Source organism: Vombatus ursinus, unplaced genomic scaffold (genome assembly GCF_900497805.2).
Source record: "Vombatus ursinus unplaced genomic scaffold, bare-nosed wombat genome assembly UNPS02011613.1, whole genome shotgun sequence".
NCBI classification, from domain to species: domain Eukaryota; kingdom Metazoa; phylum Chordata; class Mammalia; order Diprotodontia; family Vombatidae; genus Vombatus; species Vombatus ursinus.
In genome coordinates, this window is record NW_020951391.1 from 5,470,810 (window position 1) to 5,489,716 (window position 18,907).

Sequence of the window (18,907 nt, forward strand, 5' to 3'; positions counted from 1 at the left end):
TTCAATGATTGATCTAGTTTTTTATTATTGAATTCAGATGTTATACCAGTGGTTCAAAATGATTAATATTGCTATTGGTTTGATTAGTCTATAAGCATTTATTACGAGCTCATTATGTGCCAGTTATTGTACTAAGTGTTGGAAAACCAAAAATGTACATATATAGTCCCTGCCATCAAGGAGTTTACATTCCAAAGTGGGAAAAAACAAATAATCATGTCCATTCAAGATATATAAAGCTTAAGTGGGATACAGTACAAAAGGAAAGGTTCTAGTAGTGGAAAGGACTTTTACCAAAAAGTGGGATTTAATCTGTTCTTAAAGGAATTCAGGGAAGCTAGTATGGAAGAAGTGAAGCCAGAGAGCATATTAGGCATGAAGGACAGCAAGTGAAAAGACCCAATGCAGAGCCTTGAGGGGACATGTAGTTTGCACAACCTGATTTATTGTCTATAGTTCTGTAAGCATAATAGAGTGTCATCTAGCACATATAGTAACCTTGCAACAATGAAGAGAAAATTTAGATGGCCCCTGGACAAGGAAACATGCAAACTTTTGAAGCATTTCAAATTTAAAGAAAAATTCATAATGGAAGTTACTTGTTCATCCCTCTTGATATTATGGATTTTGATTTCCAATTTTTTCGAGATCATACGCTTGCAATTCCTACTTTTATAGATTTACCTAATAAAGATAAAATTTTGTTCCTACTTCCAATTCTTAATGTATAAATTTCTTTTTTTTACTAAATATTTTTTATTACTAAAACTTAAATAGAATGTATGAATATCTTTGCTTTTTATATATATTTCTTATAAGGATCAGATTGTGGGGATTGGTTTTATTATTCATTTTGCAATTGACATTTCTTAGGATTGTTTAGTCCATTCACATTTAAAGTTGAAAAAGTTAGACTTATGTTTTCCCTCATATGTCTATAATTGTTTTCAGATTAAACAAAACTTCCTATTTTAATTTAATCCTTTCAATTCTTTCTCTTCCCTCTCTAGGATTAGTTTTCCTTAAACTACTTTAATGTAACCCCATTCCCATAGATTCTCTTTCCCCACTCACCTATCACTTCAAATTATCAACATCCTAACTTTGGGGCTTAATTAAATAATTTATCTTTCTTTTTTTTTTTAATTAATTTTTTTCAAGCTCAGAGGGGGTGGAGCCAAGATGGTAGAGTAAAAGCAGTGACTTGCTTGAGCTCTTCCCCAAATCTCTCCAAATACTTGTAAAAATGGTTCTAAACAAATTCTAGAGCAGCAGAACCCACAAAAAAACAGTGAAACAAATTTCCAGCCCAAGACAACCTGGATGGTCGATTGGAAAAGTCTATTGCACTGAGCTAGGTGAGGAGCACAGTTAAGCGTGGGTCACACTGGCAAAGACCAGGCCTCAGTGAACCTGGAGCAGGCCTGAGGAGACTGAATCAAGGGGAGCAGTGGCAGTTTCCAGATTTCTCAACTCACAAATACCAAAGACAACATAGAAGATCAGTATGAAAGGTCTATCAGACCACAGTGAGAGGAGTTCAGTACTGGCCCCAGTCGCAGCACAGCCCCACAACTGCAGTTGCTTCAGGATCTCTCCACCCACAGATGGAGGGGAGATCATGTGGCTGATCAGAGGGGAATTACTGGGATCTCTTTGTTGTTGCTGAAACAGTACTCTCTTGCTTTGCCTGTGCTTGGATCTGAGTCACAGTCCTAGGTGGCAGTCCGGGGGCAAGGATGAGTGCTGGTGTATGTAGCTTGTGGTGGGAGCAGAGAGGGAATACTCTTCACAGTTTGAAGGCAGAAAAGATTGCTTGTAGTCACTCATAGATCAGACCACAGACTAGGAAAGGAGTAACAACTCACCCTTGATCATACCATTTTGGAAGAAATATACAGGTCCCTAGAAGTATCTCTGAAAATGGCTGCACAAAACCCCTGAAGCTTGGGACAGCACATTCTCCACACTGGAAGAACAGTCCTACCTTAACAAAGAGTTTATAACTCAAGTAATTGACTGGGAACATGAGCAAGAAATGCAAAAATGTCAGACCATAGAATCTTACTTTGGTGACAAAGAAGATCAAAACATACAACCATAAGAAAATAACAAAGTCAAAGCTCCTATATCCAAAGCCTCCAAGAAAAATATGAATCAGTCTCAGGCAATGGAAGAGCTCAAAAAATTTTGAGAGGCAAGCAAGAGAAGTAGAGGAAAAACTGGGAAAAGAAATGAGAGTGATGCAAGAAAATCATGAAAAACAAGTCAACAGCTTGCTAAAGGAGACCCAAAGAAATGCTGAAGAAAATAACACCTTAAAAAGTAGCCTAACCCAAATGGTAAAAGAGGTCCAAAAACCAATGAGGAGAAGAATGCCTTAAAAAGCAGAATTGACCAAATGGAAAGAAAATCTGAAAGTTCACTGAAAAGAATACTTCCTTAAAAATTAGAATGGAGGGGGCAGCTAGGTGGTGTAGTGGATAGAGCTCCAGCCCTGGAGTCAGGAGGACCTGAGTTCAAATTCAGCCTCAGATACATAACACTCACTAGCTGTGTGATTCTGGGCAAGTCATTTAACTCCAATTGCCTCACAAATAAAATAAAATAAAATGGAGCAAATGGCAGCTAATGACTTTATGAGAAATCAAGAAATTGTAAAACAAAACCAAAAAAAAAATGAAAAAAAAAGAAGACAATGTAAAATATCTCATTGGAAAAACAACTTACCTGGAAAATAGATCCGGGAGAGATAATTATAAAATTATTAGACTATCTGAAAGCCATGATCAAAAAAAAAGAGCCTAGATATCATCTTTCAAGAAGTTATCAAGGAAAACTGCCCTGATATTTTAGAATGAGAGGGCAAAATAGAAATTTAAAGAATCTATTGATCACCTCCTGAAAGAGATCCCCAAAGGAAAACTCCTAGGAATATTATAGCCAAATTCTGGAGTTCTCAGGTCAAGGAGAAAATATTGCAAGCAGCTAGAAAGAAACAATTCAAGTACTGTGGAAACACAAACAGGATAGCACAAGATTTAGCAGCTTCTACATTAAAGGATCAGAGAGCTTGGAATATAATATTCAGGAGGTCAAAGGAGATAGGATTACAACCAAGAATCACCTACTCAGCAAAACTGAGTATAATCCTTCAGGAGGAACAATGGATATTCAGTGAAATAGAGGACTTTTAAGTATTCTTGATGAAAAAGCTGTTTTACTCATTCTTCTCTCAGTTAAGTGGTACCCCCCTCTCCAATGTGTTTTGTTTGTTAGTTAATTTTTTCTGCTACATTTTTAATAATAAAATCTTTGCTTAATATTTTAATTAGTCATCATTCCTTCCTATCTTTTATGAAATCTTATTGTCTAATTTATGCTTTATACCCTTCTTTATTCTTTATTTATTTGTTCTTTGTTTTCCACATGGAGTTTAAATTTATAAAATAACAGATTTGAAAACCCTTTTCTAATCAGTCCCTCTCTTATTGCTTTGTCCCATTCTATTTATTTCTGTTATGCTTCACTCTAAGAAGTGTCAATTAATGAGTAAGCAGTGTGGATAGAAAGTGTGTCCACAAATCATGTGATCATGTTCTACCTTAATATCTCTTTATGATAAACATATTATCTCTCAGTCCCTCCCCTTATTCCTTTCATGGTCCTTGCAGACCCAAGGAGCTCATATATCCATCCTCTTTAGACAGGATGCTATCTGTGGAGGCCCAACACTATCTCAGAGAAGGTGATCTCCCAGTGCAACAGCTCAATCCTAAGATTAAATCATTCATGTGATCCCTATTTCCCATCATAGGCCATACATTTTTTCCTTAATATCAGTGTTCTTCATTGGGAGCAATTTTCCTTTTTGTGTTGAGACCACTCTTTCATTGCACCAGTTTAAATTTCTCCTTTTGACTCTCTTCCCTTTCTCCTTTCTTCTCACTGAGATATTATATGGGTAATAATTTCTTTGCTGTTTACCCATGGACTTAATAAGGTTATATCATCCATTTTCCTCTGTATTGTACCTCCCCACTCTCCCTTTATTCATCTTTTCATTCTGTAGTTTAGTCTCACAAAATTTGTTGATTCATCTGGAGGGAGAATATGAGGTTAAGAGAATGCTACTTTTTGCATTTCCTGCTCTGATTTCTTAGATTTTAACGTATATTAAATATATCTTCCCTTGTATAATTTTAAAAATCTCTTTATGATCCTTATTATTTAATCACTTGGGTCATTGTTTCTCTTTGTTTTCTACTTTAAAAAGGTCAACATCCAAACCTGGATTAATTTGTTATAATTTATTATTTCCTTAATAATTGCACTTCTTAGTTTTCCATGTATGTGTATGTGTCTGCATATGTGTGTGTCTGTGTCATTGTGTGAGAGAAAGAAAGAGACAAAGAGACAGAGACAGAGACACAGAGACAGAGTCAGAAACAGAGAGAGAAAGAGACTTGTTTGTAAATCAAATAATTTGCTTTTAGGGGCAACTAGGTAGCGCAGTGGATAGAACACTGGCCCTGGAGTCAGGAGGACCTGAGTTCAAATCTGACCTCAGACACATAACACTCACTAGCAGTGTGACTCTGGACAAGTCACTTAACCCCAATTGCCTCACAAAAAAAAGAATGAATTTACTTTTACCTGTATTTTTGGATACTTTAAAAGTTTCTTTTTCTTTATGTCTACTCTTCTTCCTCTTCTTAATTTTTTTTTCTGATGACTAGGTTCAAGTTTACAGGGCATATTATTGGGTATGTGGCTTGAACTCCTTTCCTTTTAAGTATATACTATTTCAATCTTTCTGGAGTTTCTGACAGATGTAGTAATAATCTTATGTTATTAATATTTATTTCATCTTTATCTTTGACATGTCTGTATAAATTTATCATTTAAATTATGATATATCATTACTATGTTGCTTCATCTGATGCATTTTTGTTGGTTGGTTGTTTTAGTTGTGTCTGGTTCTTTGTGACTCCATTTGGGGTTTTCTTGACAAAGATACTGGAATGATTTGCCATTTCCTTCTCCAGGTTTTTTTACAGATGAGGAATATGAGGCAGACAGGATTCAGTGACTTGCCCAGGATCACAAAGCTAGTAAGTATCAGAGGGCAGAGTGGAACTTAAGAAGATGAATCTTCCTGATTCTAGGATTGGTGCTCTATCCACTGCATCATCTAGCTATCCCGTCTGATATATGGTCTTTTATTTGTTATAATTTTCCCCAGAGGTGATTAGCAGGTAGGTATATTTACTTATTTATCCATTTATTCATTTTTAAAAATTTATTCATCTGTTTATTTATTTTTACTAGTGCTTTGTTTCCTGTATTCGAAAATTTTGGATAGTTCTATTGTAAATTTCCTAACTTAGGACATTTAGCTGTTGTTACTGTTGTTAAGTTTTGTCTTATTCTTTTTGGACAGGGGTGGGGAACCTGCAGCCTGGAGGTCACATGTGGCCCTCTAGATCCTCAAGTGCAGTCCTTTGACTGAATCCAAACTTCACAGAACAAATCCCCTTAATAAAATAATTTGATCTGTAAAACTTGAACTTAGTCAGAAGGCCACACTTAAGGACCTAGAAGGCCACATTTGGCCTTGAGGTTGCAGGTTCCCCACCCCCGTTTTAGGAAGAAGGCTCATAGGGTCATAGAACTAGAAGGGAACTCAGGACATTTAGTACAATGCCCTTGTTTTGTAGATGAGTTAACTTAGACCCACAGAAGTTAAATGATTTGTCTAAGGTCACAAAGGTAGTGAGTATCCATGTTGGGATTGAACCCAAGTCCTCTGTAACTCTAAAACTTGTGCTATTTCAACTGTGCCATGCTACCTCTTAAATTAATACTCTCTCCTTCCTCAGCCAAATTTTCATTACTTTTGCATTACAAATTTTTTAACTTCTCTTTGCTTCATTGATGAAACTCTACATCATGGATTAATTTTTCCTCTAATCTTCTAATTGAGATTTTTTTAAGCTTCAGCATTCACAATTACATTTATTCTGACATATATTCATTACTAGTTTATTCACTTGTGAATTTCATTTCTCTTTTAAATCATTCTTTAAAAACTTCTTGTCTTATGCTCTCTTGTGATTTCATGAGATTCTATGATTCATCAGGCATTATATTTGCCTTGTAATATTTGTTGAGAGTACTTTGTTATCTCTTTGAGGGTTTATTACTTATCCTTCTTTCTAGTTTTAGGATTGTCTGTTGATTTATCTGCATATACTCTGTGTTTCTGTTTAGTTTTCTTCCTTCCAAATCTTTGGTGTTTTAGTGCCCCCTATACCCACATTCTCCCCATTACATACTTTCCATCTCCTTTCCCTATGCTCTTGAGTATACCTGCATCTTTACAGATAGGCAACAAATATGCCGCATCCTTTTCCCACATTGAGGTATTTAGTAACCTGTGTTTCTGTCCTTAGTAACCTGTGGTGAAACAAGACAGGTGGCATTTGAGGATTAAATCTCGATTCCTTCAGGCCCAAAATAAAAATAGCCATTAAGGCTATTTCCCTGCAGCTATTTTTCCCTTGTCTCCACTCTTTTCCTACTCTGGCTTGGATGAATTATTACCACAATTATTTTTAAGAGTTAGAGGAGAGTAAGGAGCATGTTCTGCAGATAACACCACAGTCTTTGGGTTACCTATCCTAAAGGCATCCCAGGTAGAAGATAGAATGATTCCCCAGCCCCACTACTATTCATGTAGCTGGAAAGAATCAATTCTTGTAACTTGTGGAATTAGTTGGGAGTGACAGGTCCTGGAAAATCTTTGCCTCAAGAGGGAATATGTGTAGGTTCCCAGGCACAATCTACAATAATAAGCAGCCTAAAAGGTTAATTTGTGCATCCCTGACAGGAGCATGTTGGCTTGTGGGGGAGAAATAGTGAATGAATACTTTAAGGATTTTCATTTTCCAGGATGAATTCTTAGGGATTTTACCTTTGTATAGTTTTTTCTCTCTTTTTATCCTGTGGATTCAGATGCAATGTACATTACCTGAATCAATTCCTTTTTTGGGGTGGTGGTGGTGAAGAGTTAGTAATGACTGAGAGGAAGATTCTCTTCTGCTATCTTTTTGTTCCCATGACACAGGAGAAGTGTGGGCAACAGTTTTATTTGTGATAATGTTTCAGTTCCAATGCAGTTTATTTGTTGAGTTGTTAAGGATATTTTGAGGTCTGCATTTATAATGTGAGATTTTTATTCTGTTAGTTTATGAATGTAATGATCTCCAGATATGCAATTCTTGCTACAAATATGTATCTTGTTGGTATTTTATGGATGTTAAAATTTTGTAAACTATACTGATGTGTCATGCAGTTTCTACTATTTCCCTGCATGAGCTTCTTTGATCAGTAAAGCCTGGTTCTTTAAGGATAATATCTCTATAATTTCTGGTAGTAATGACTCGACCCTGAATTCCATTCCTAATCCCTTCTTTCCTGTAAACAAGTTCACATGATTTAGTTCAATACTTCCTTATTTGAATATTGTTGAATGAGTTCACATGCTCCATTCATGTGTACTTTTTTGGTTATGCTTTCAACTGTGTTCTTTAAATTCAGTAGCATTTACCTTATGTCATCCTTAATTGCTTGGTAAAGTCATGTGTATTTGTTCCAAAATATTTCTATAAGTTTTTAACCTCTCATGCACTTTAAGAATACTTGTTAATCATCTTTTCTCCTTTTTGGTGAGGAAGCTAAATCTTTTTGTAGCTACCTTAATGCAATTTGTCTCTGTGTCTCTGTCTGTCTCTGTCTGTGTCTCTGTCTCTTTCTCCCTGCCCCTGTCTCTCTCTCTCTCTCCTTCCCTCCTTTCTTTTTTATATCATGTAGTTTTTTATGATATTTTCTAAATCAGTAGTTGTACATTTCAGTTACAAAACTGTACATTAAGACTGGTGATATGTTCATTGTAGTAAACATATTCCTCCCATTAACCTTTGATTTAAGTGTGCCTCTTGACATGTACAGTCATAGCATTTTCCTTGTTAGTTTTATGCTTGATCTGCCTTGCCTGGAGGAGTCTGAGGTTCCTGTAAGCATTCACTTGGTGTAATTTGACTTCTGAATTTAAGCTCCAAGACTTCAGTCTCCAATTTTTCCTTGATATACATTAAAAACTTTAAATGTATTGAGTCTTCAAGATATTTTGATATGATTGAATTGATATCATTCCATTCTATGAAGAATTGTTTCATGTGCTTTTCCATGGATAGTATTACTTTAAGTAAATCCCTGATTGAATCAGAATTTTTTCTCTAACTTCTTAAATAACTGCTTTAATTCATTTCCTGAATTCACTGCTGATCTTTAAAGAAAGCAGTACACAAGCATCAGCACACACTTTGTTTTATGTTTTCTTTACTATCATGTAAGTGATTAAGATGACTGCTTTTTGTAATTTAATAAAAATAATGGAAAATAAGCTCAAATTCTGTAGGTTTAGTCAATCAGTCAGTCAATAAAGATTTATTAAGTGCCTAATATGTGCCAGGAACTTGGCTCAAGTAATTGCAAGTTGTTCATTTTGTTATGTGTACTTGCCCTCAAGGAGCTCACAATCCAATGGGTAACAAATGAAATATGTACAAATTAACTATATATAGGAAAACAAGAAATAATTAACAGGGAAGGCACTAGAATTAAGAGGAATAGGTAAAGGCTTTCTGTAGAAGGTGAAGCTTGGCTGGGACTTTAAGGAAGCCAGGAAATCCAGGAGGTAGAGATTCAAAAAGAGAGCATTCCTGCAATGAGGGACAGCCATTTTCACTTATACTAACTTCATGAAAGCAGTAGCAGATAGGATGATGGGAAGGAAATATACTTCATCCTATTTCCATGAAATTTTAATTTCTTCTTCTATATCTTTTGATAAAGAAGTTTTCATTTCTACATTGTTTAGAAGTTAGGAACATTTGGTATGGCAATATGTATTAAAATTATTTTCTTAAATATTTATGAAATATTAGTATTAATTATGGGCAGCTAGGTGGCTCAGGGGATAAAATATGAGCCCTGGGTTCAGATCTGGCCTTTGACCCTTACTTACTGTGTAACCCTGGGCAAGTTACTGAACCCTGTTTGTCACTGTTTCTTCATTTTTAAAATGAACTGCAGAAGGAAATGGCAAATTACTCCACCATCTTTGCCAAGAAAACCAGAGTTCATGAAGAGTCAGACATGACTAAAAATACAACTAAATAATAAATTGTTAATTTTTATATTTATATTTTATATTTAAAATATTTTAAAGTATTTCATATTTATATTTTTAATTTTTTATTAAGTGATATTTCCTTTACACATCACATTCTTATTTGCCCATTTAACCATGATACAATTTAAATTCACAATATCATTATCTAATGCTCAGAAAATAATTTTAGTGGCACCAATATAAAAAGCACACTTAACCAGGGGGAAGTATAATATAATGTAGAAAAATTCTTATTTTTACAAAAATAGGCCAACAAAAGCAATATCTATTACTAAAGCCTCAAAGTATAAAGTGTAACTCACATGGTAAAGTACTTTATTGATGATTTAATTCCTAATTTTTCATTTTGTAAATGTTCCTATTTTGAGCAAAGAAATTTTCCCTTTTCCCTTGTATATTTTAATAATAACACTAAAAAAAGCCTTGATTTTCTTGACAAGATTATTTTTTTGCTAAAGTCATTTACTTTTCTTTCAACTACCACTGCCCACTGTCACCTTTCTCAATAAATCATTCAAATGGCTTTAGTCACCTTTAGTTAGATTGAAAAGTCACATTTTGTCTTTTCTGACATCTCTCTTAAGTTACTTCTTCTTCAATTTATGTCAAATATTTCCATATTTGGGATGACAGTTGCAGAGGTTCAAATGCTCCACTTTGCTAAGTAAAGTGATATTTTAAAATATCTATGTTCTTTCTTGATATTAAGCAGATGAAAAATGTGGGTAAATGCATGTCGCATAATACATGAAGTTATCTAAAATTTTGGTTTCCATTCTACTTTCTGTACCAGTGAAAGCATATTTGTTGCAGCAGAGAGTGATGCATGATTACTAGAAAATAAGAGAAAATCATTATGAGGTAATGTAGTGTAGTGGACAAAATAAGAGACTTTACATGAGAAAACCTATGTGAAAATTTCTGCTGTACCATCTATTAGCTCTGTGACATTGGTCAAATCACTCTAGGTCTATCTCGATCTGGAAAGTGGTTTGGGGATCCCTGTGGTGCCTACTAACTCTTTTTTTTTCAAAGTTTAATAGTATTTTATTTTCCCCCAGTTACATGTCAAGAAACATTTTAGTCTTCATTTTTACAAGACTTTGAATTCCAAATTTTTTCCCTCCTTCCCTCCCTCCCCTCCCCTCTTCTGAAAATAGTAGGCAGTTTGATATAATTTATACATGTGCTATAATGTAAAAATCAAAATCCACATTAGTCACAGTTGTGAAAGAAGAAACAAATTAAAAGGGGAAAATGCACAGGAAAAAACAAAGTAAATGAAAAAAAATATGCTTCAGTCTGCATTCAGAGTCCATAAGTTCTTTATCTGTATATGGATAGCATTTTCCTTAGTGAGTCCTTTGTGCTTGTCTTAGATCATTGTCTTGCTGAGAAGAGCTGAGTCATTCATGGTTGTTCATCACACAATGTTGCTAATACTGTGTACAATATTTTCCTGGTTCTGCTCATTTCCTTTTGCATCAGTTTGTACAAGTTTTTCCAGGTTTTTCTGAAATCTACCTGTTCATCATTTCTTATTGCACAGTTGCATTCCATTACATTCATATACCACAGATTGTTCAGCTGTTCCCCAATTGATGGATATCCCCTCAATTTCCAATTCTTTGCCACAATGAGAAGAGCTGCTATAAATACTTTTGTACATGTAGGTAATTTTCCCTTTTTTAATTATCTCCTTGGGATACAGACCTAGTACTTGTATTGCTGGATCACAGAGTCTGCACAGTTTGATTGTCCTTTGGGCATAGTTCCAAATTGCTCTCCAGAATGGTTGGATTAGTTCACAACTCCATCAATAATGCACCAGTGTCCCAATTTTCCCACATCCTCTCCAACATTTATCATTTTCCTTTTTTTGTCACATTAGTCAATTTGATAGGTGTGGTCATATCTCAGAGTTGTTTTAATTTGCATTTCTTTAATCAAAAGTAATTTAGAGCACTTCTTCATATGCCTACAGATAGCCTTGATTTCTCCATCTTTTGATCATTTATCAACTAGGGAACAGTTTGTATTGTGTAATTGTGTATATGATTCCATTTTTGAGCCAATACTGATGAGATTAAGATTCAAGTTATGCTCATTGCCCACCTTCCCATCTTCCCCTCTACAGTAATAGGTCTTTCATGTCTTTTCATGTGAAATAATTTACCCCATTCTGCCTCTCCCTTATTTCTGAACCCATTGTATTCCTTTTTCTCATCCCTTAATTTTTTATGTTGTTCCTTCCAATTCACCTTATACCCATACCCTCTGTCTATGTATTCTTTCTATTAGTGTACTATTAGTGATACAATTTTAAGAATTACAAGTGTTATCTTCCCATGCAGGGTGTAAATACTTTAGTTCTATTGAATTCCTTATGTTTTCTTTTCCCTTTTTCCCTGTTTATGCTTCTCTTGGGTCTTGATTTTGGACATCAAATTTTTGGTTTAGCTCTAGTCTTCTATGACTTATGTCTTATGAAAGCTTGAAATCGTTCTATTTCATTGAATGACCATTTTTCCCCTTGAGGTATTATGCTTAATTTTGCTGGGTAAGTGATTCTTGGTTGTAGTCCTATCTCCTTCACCTTCTGGAATATCATATTCCATGACCTCTGATCATTTGATGTTGCAGCTTCCAAGTCCTGTGTAATCGTGATTTTGACTCTCCAACATTTGAATTGTTTCTTTCTAGTCACTTGTAGTATTTTTTCCTTGATCTGATAGTTCTGAAATTTGGCTATAATGTTCTTTGGAGTTTTCATTTTGGGATCTTTTGCCTGACATGATTGGTGAATTCTTTCAATGCCTATTTTGTCATCTAGTTCCAGAATATCAGGATAGTTTTCTTAGATAATTTTTTGAAAGATGTTGTCCAGGTCCTCCTTTTGATTTTGACTTTCAGATAGTCCAATGATTCTGATTTTGTCTCTCCTGGATCTATTTTCCAGGTTAGTTGCTTTTCCCATGTGGTATTTTATATTGTCTTCCATTTTTTCCATTCTTTTGAATTTGTTTGCTTGATTCTTGATGTCTCATAGCATCATTAGCTTTCACTTGCCAATTCTAACTTTTAAAGTATTGTTTTACTCAATTAACTTTTGCACTTTCTTTTCTATTTGGCCAATTTTACTCTTTAAGGAGTTGTTTTCTTCAGTGGATTTTGTATCTCCTTTTCCATTTGACCATTTTTAGTTTTTAAGCACTTTTCCAAGCTGTCAGCTTTTTTTCATAACTTTATTGCATCACTCTCATTTCTTTTCCCAATTTTTCTTTTACGTCTCACATGATTTTAAGCTCCTTTCTGAACTCTTCCATGAATTTGTTCTGGTCTTGAAACCACTTCCAGTTTTTGCTTGGGGCTTTGCCAACAGGTGTTTTAACATTGCTGTCCTCCTTCTGAGTTTGTGTCTTGGTTTTCCTTGTCACCATATTAACTTTAATGGTCAGATTCTTTTTTTTGGTTGTTTTTGATCATCTTCTTTTTTGGCCTTTTTCTTTCCTCTTAAATTTGATCTCTGCTCCTGGGTGGGAGGGAAACTGTCTCAGGCTTCTTGGGCCAGTGGCTGAAGGCTCTGACTGTTTATCTGTTACTCCAATGATATTGCCCTGAGGCCCATGGGGAACCTTTCTGTCTGGTACTGTGTTGAGGGTGTGGGGTAAGGGGTGACTGGTGCTGCTGGAGGCTGAAGGGGTTTGGCAGCTTATCTGGTGCTGAACTGGGGTCCTGGTGGTGTTGTCTGGCATGTGCTGAGGCCAGGTGGGGTGTTTCTGTATTTTCCTGGAGCTACACTGAAGCATGTAGAGGTCTGGCCATTATAGGGTTACTGTTTCCCCAGGGCTGTGCTGAAGCATGTGGAAGCCTGGCTGCTGGACGATGCCTTTTTTCCTGGGTTGTGCTGAAGCATGTGAAGGTCACTGGAGGTCTGTTTGGCCCAGACTACACTGAAGCATATAGTGATTCTCAGGAACTAGAGTTTGTTGATTCCCCTGGCTATGCTAAAGCACATGGGGGCTCCAGGTGTTGGCTTTTCCCTGTTCTACCACACTAGGACTCAGAATTTCTGACTGGTTTGCTGCGGTGGGGCTTACTACTGGCTTGCTGGGATGCTTTCTATGCTGAATAAGATCTCCTTTTACCCAAGTGAGATGGACTTTTCTTGCCAATCCTCCCAGTCTCCTGGGCTAAAAAGACCACTCCACCTAGTCTTTCTGCTGGCTAGGATTTGTTATGAGGTATTTCTAGGATTTGTTATGAGGTGCTATTTTATGGTTGTTTGGAGGTAGATGTGGGAGAGCTACAGCAATTTATTGCGTGTTCTGTCATCTTGACTTCTGGAAGTCCCCTACTAACTCTTACTTGAGAAAGTGATATAATTGGAGTCAAAGATAATTTTATAAAATGGAATTATATTTATAGAGAAGCAGATTTAATATCTATATAAAAGAAAATACTTCCTAACAATTAAAACTATTCAGTAATGGAATTGGCTGCCAAAGAGTGAGTTTTCTTTCATTAGCAGTTTTCAAGTAGAAGCCATATGGCCTCTTGTCTGGAATGTTTTTAGATAAGATTTATTATCAGAGAGAGAATGGATTACATGACTTTTGAAGTCTCTTCTAATCATGTAATTTTATAATTTTGTAGCTTTAGGATAATCTGTTTACCTATCTATCTATTGATCTATCTGTCTGTCTGTCTATCTCAGCAAATAATATTAAAGAGCAAACCAAAAAAAAAGTAGAGAAATGATCATGTAATTTTCCCTTTGTGCCACTTATAGGCTTGTTCAAAATTTTAGCACCTGATGAGGTCTTGGTGTTTGTACTATAATTTTGTTCAAGCATCAACTAAAAAAAATTATTAGGGAAAGGTAGGTCTGCTAACTCTCAGGAGGGTTAATCATAATGAAGTCTGGTATGAGTTTTGTGAATTATTGTATAATCAAACAACACTGCCCACCCATTACAACATTTATCCAGTTATTGTGTATCATTCTTAATGGCTCAAAGAGAAAGTCATTCTCCATCATATAAAACATGAAATTTAAATGCTGAGGATAAGTTAACTTACCTTGGTAGTATACCTTCCAGGGATGTACACATAGATGATGAGGTTGTTGCATGCATTTTTAGAGCTAGCTCAATATTTGGGAGACTCTAAAGGAAAGTGTGAGAGAGAAGAGGTGTTAGGCTGCCTACCAAACTGAAAATTTACAGAGCCATCATGCTGACCTCATTGCTGTATAATTGTGAATCCTGGACAGTATATGAGCACCATGCCAGAAAATTGAACCACTTCCATTTGAATTGTCATTAGCCTAAAAGACTATTTTACAGAGAACGCACACATGGCAAACAAGCTCATGATGGTGAGAAGAAGCAATACAAGTATACTCTCAAAGCCTCTCTGAAGAACTATGAAATCTATTGTGAAACATGGGAAACACTGGCATAGGACCACCCACCATGGCATGACCACATCAAAGAAGGTATTATGCTATATGAGCAAAGCAAAATTGCAGCAGCTCAAAAGAAATCTGAGTTGTGTAATTTTACAGACAACTCCATTCCAAATGTTCATATGGATTATTTGTGACTGACTTGTGGTAGAGCCTTCTGAGTTCATATTGGACTGATCAGCAAATCAGACAAACTGTACATTGACCATGATAGAAAGATATCATTTTGGTCCTCTCCAAATACGAAGTACACCAACCAATAAATCAGGCATGAAATTAGTCACTATTTACTTTTTCCCTTTCCAGAGAAGGGAGGGGGTGAGATGTGGGGGGTGGGGCACAACACTTTAATCATTTCCATTTTTTCTTTCTTCCTTTCTTTCTCTTTTTTTCTTTCTTTCTATCAATGTACTTAAAAGTTAGGAAGTGTTCCTGACATAAAAATGTATGACAAAACTGGAGGTCTCAGCACTAGAAAGGGTTATAAATCATTTTGTAATATTAAAACCCAGTATTTCTCCATTTCTCTTCACTATCGCATTACTGGAACCACCTGTGAATAGGGCAATGGTTGATATTGATGGGATTATCTGTTGTTCTAGCCTTTGCTGAGTGAGCTCCCTCAAAAGAAGCCTTTGTTTCCATGGGCAACAGAGCTGCTGTGGTACATTGGATCAAATGCATCTGGATTTGCTTTCATGGCCCTAAGGTAAACAGTTGCCTGCCACACTTCGTAAATACTGAAACCAGATTCTCCTGCTAAAAGACTTAGCAGTGTAAACTGAGGGATAACTGTAGGTATCTGTGAAAAGCCTGACTCTAGCAGTTATATCATAAAGGTTCTCAGAGAAAATACGCATGTCCTACAGTAACTATAATTTCTGGCATTTAGGGATGGGTGTCTTTTGTCTAATGTTTGTAACTTTTAGATCATTTTGAGACACAATAGAGTATCCTTAAAGCCACCACTAACCATCCTAACTGGATGTAATTACTTGCAAATTTGCTTGTTTCTAGGGGACTTGAAGGAATTTTTGTTCTGTAGTTAAACCTCTACAATTGGATATATATGTATATATATATATATATATATATATATACTCATACGCATGATTTTAATTGCCTTCTCTATGCAGATTACTCATAACTATTTGTCTAGCCCTAATTTCTGTCCTGCAACTGACATCTTAAACTCAACTTCTCTAAAACTGAACTCATCTTTCCCCTCTAAGTCCTCCCCACTTCTAACTTCCCTATTACTGTGGAGGCTACCACCATTTCCCAGTCATCCAGCCTCATAATCTAGGTATTATCCTCAACTTCTCACTCTCACTCCCCACATCCAATTAGTTGTCAGGCTCAGTTCTATCTAAATATCATCTGTACTATGTGTCCCCTTCTTTTCTCTGATACTGCCACTAGCCTGGTGAAAGTCCCATCATATCACTGTTGGACCATTACAGTAGCCTGCTGGGTTTTATTTCCCTGCCTCAAATCTCTTTCTCCTCCAATTCATCCTCCATTCAACTACAAAAGTGATCTTCCTAAAACATATGACCTACCCTATCACCTCTACAAAACAAAACAAAACAAAACAAAAACTTCCATTGGCTAACTATCCTTCAGGGTTAAAGATACAATTATCTAGCTTTTAAAACCCTTAATAATCTGGTTTCTTACCACCTTTCTTGTCTTCTTAATGCCTTACTCCCCTCTGTGGTCAAGTTACACTTGCCTCCTTGCTTTTCCTTATACATAACATTCCATTTCCCTATTCTGAGCATTTCCACTGGCCATCTCCTGTCCCGCTAACACTTTCCCTCCTCATCCCTATCTCTTAGTTTATCTGGCTACCTTCAAGTCTCATCTAACTTCCTACCTTCTGCAATAAACATTTCCAGTCCTTAGTGCCTTCCCTTTGAGAATGGTCCAATGTATCTTATACATTTCATGTTTGTATGGAGTTGTTTGCATGTTGTCTCCCCCATTAAACTGTGAATTCCTTGAGCACAGGCATTATTTTTTGCCTTTCTTTATATCTGCAGTGTTTAGCACAATGCTTGCCACATAGGAGGCATTTAATAAATGCTAATTGATTGATTATGCATGTGTTTATGATCTGTTTTATATATTACACATGTCTATAATATGTATAAATATGTATATATATACAAATATATATATATAATATATATGCATGTGTGTGTGTGTGTGTATAATGCAGATAAATGAACACATTCCTTTTATAGATAATGGATTCCTTGTCACTGATAGTATTCTAAAGGCAGCTGGATGACCATATTTTGGGGGTGCTGGAGAGAGAATTCATAAATTAGTAGGCATTGGAGGAAATGGCTTCTTGAAGTCCTTCTATCTTGGCCATTCTATGAGGCACAATGTGGTGTATTAAAAAGTGTATTGGACATTCAGTCAGGAGAAACTTGGATTCAAATATTGTCTCTAATACTAGTTATGTGAACATTAACAAATTGGTCCATTTCTGTGCATTCATTTCTTCATCTATAAAAAGAGTGTCAAAGGTAATAACACTTACGATAACTCTCTCACCTGGAAGCTGTGAAGAGTAAATGAAATAAAGTAGATATTGCATCAAAAAAAATCCTAAAAGTGCTTTATAAGGGGTTTTTAACCTTTTGATGTCATGGAACACTTTGGATATCTGACCAAGCATACTGATGTCTTCTCAGATATAGGCTTTTAAGAGTATAAAATAGAATTCCAAAATAAAACAATTATATTGAAATCATTGTCAAAATATAAAACAAAAACAGTCAAATTCATTGACCAAGGTTACGATTTCCCATTAATATCAATCATTATACCTTCCATTCTATGATATGTGCATGAGTTTTGCTACATGTTCAAAGATGCTTCCCCATTTGATTATGAGCTTTTTGAGGGCAGAGATGTTTTTGTAGTTTGTTGGCTTCTTTTTGTATCCTCAGCACTTAGAAAAGTGACTGGTACATAATAAATGCTTAATAAATACGTATTGAATGGCTGACCTCAGAGAATTCATTTTACCTCTGAGTACAGTTTCTTCATTGGCAAAATAAGATATTAATACTTATAAGATTTATAATTTTTTTTTACATTGACCCCTTCATATTTTCTTTGTAGGAAAAATGCTTTACAAAAGTAGAAGCACTTATCATTGTTATTGTATATATGGGCAGTTAATACTTGGTTTGTAATCAGGAAAACCTCAGTTCAAATACAGCCTCAGATAATTTACTGCCTGAATGAGTGTGGGAAAGTCAATTAATATCCCTTGACCTTAGTTTCCTGAACTGTAAAATGGGGAAAACACTAGCATCTAACTCCTGAGTTTTTGTGAAGTACAAACTAGATTATACCTCATATGATGGTTAGCCAGTGTCTGTTACATAGTAGGGTTTGGTACAAATGTTAGCTATTATTACTATCAGCCTCCTATTTATAGTGTATATAACTTGTATAGAGTTGTTAGCATGTTTTTTCCTCCATTATAACGTGAGCTCTTTGAGAGTGAGGACTACGTTTTTGTCCTTCTATCTCTAGTAGCAGAGTACCTGAAACAAAATAGGGGCTTTGTAAATGCTTATTGATAAATATGGTGATAACAGAGCACTTTACCATTTAAAAACTCTTTATATGGAAACTATCAGCATAATTGACCATATCAGTAACAAAACCAACAAAAATCAGATGATTATCTCAATAGATACAAAAAAGCTTTTGACAAATACAACACTTAATTCTATTAAAAACACCAGAAAGCAAAGGAATAACTGGAGCTTTCCTTAAAATGATAAGTGGCATTTATTTAAAATCATCAGCAAGGATGGGGTAGAGAAGTCAGGAAGTTGCCTAAGCTCTCCCCAGTTTCCCTCAGAAACAATGTTAAATCAAACCTATAAATGAATTCTGGAGTGACAGAACCCACAAAAGATGTAGTGAAGCAATTGTCAGTCTTAAGATAATTTAGGAGGATTTCAGGAAAGGTCTGTCTCACTTGAGCAAAATGGGAGTACAGTCCAGTGCAGACAGTGTTAGGGCAAGCCAGTGGGAGGCTCATAGCCAAATCACAGATTAGCAACTGAGGACTCTTGGTCCTGGCTCAGTAGGCTAGTATCACAGAAGGCCATCTGTGAAGACTCCAGCCCCAACACAGAAAG

General features: G+C 35.7%; 1 pseudogene; it reads left to right on the top strand.

Annotated features, from left to right (window-relative positions):
- Nucleotides 1–474: 474 nt before the first annotated feature.
- Nucleotides 475–575, top strand: LOC114039155 (annotated as a pseudogene).
- Nucleotides 576–18,907: the final 18,332 nt, after the last annotated feature.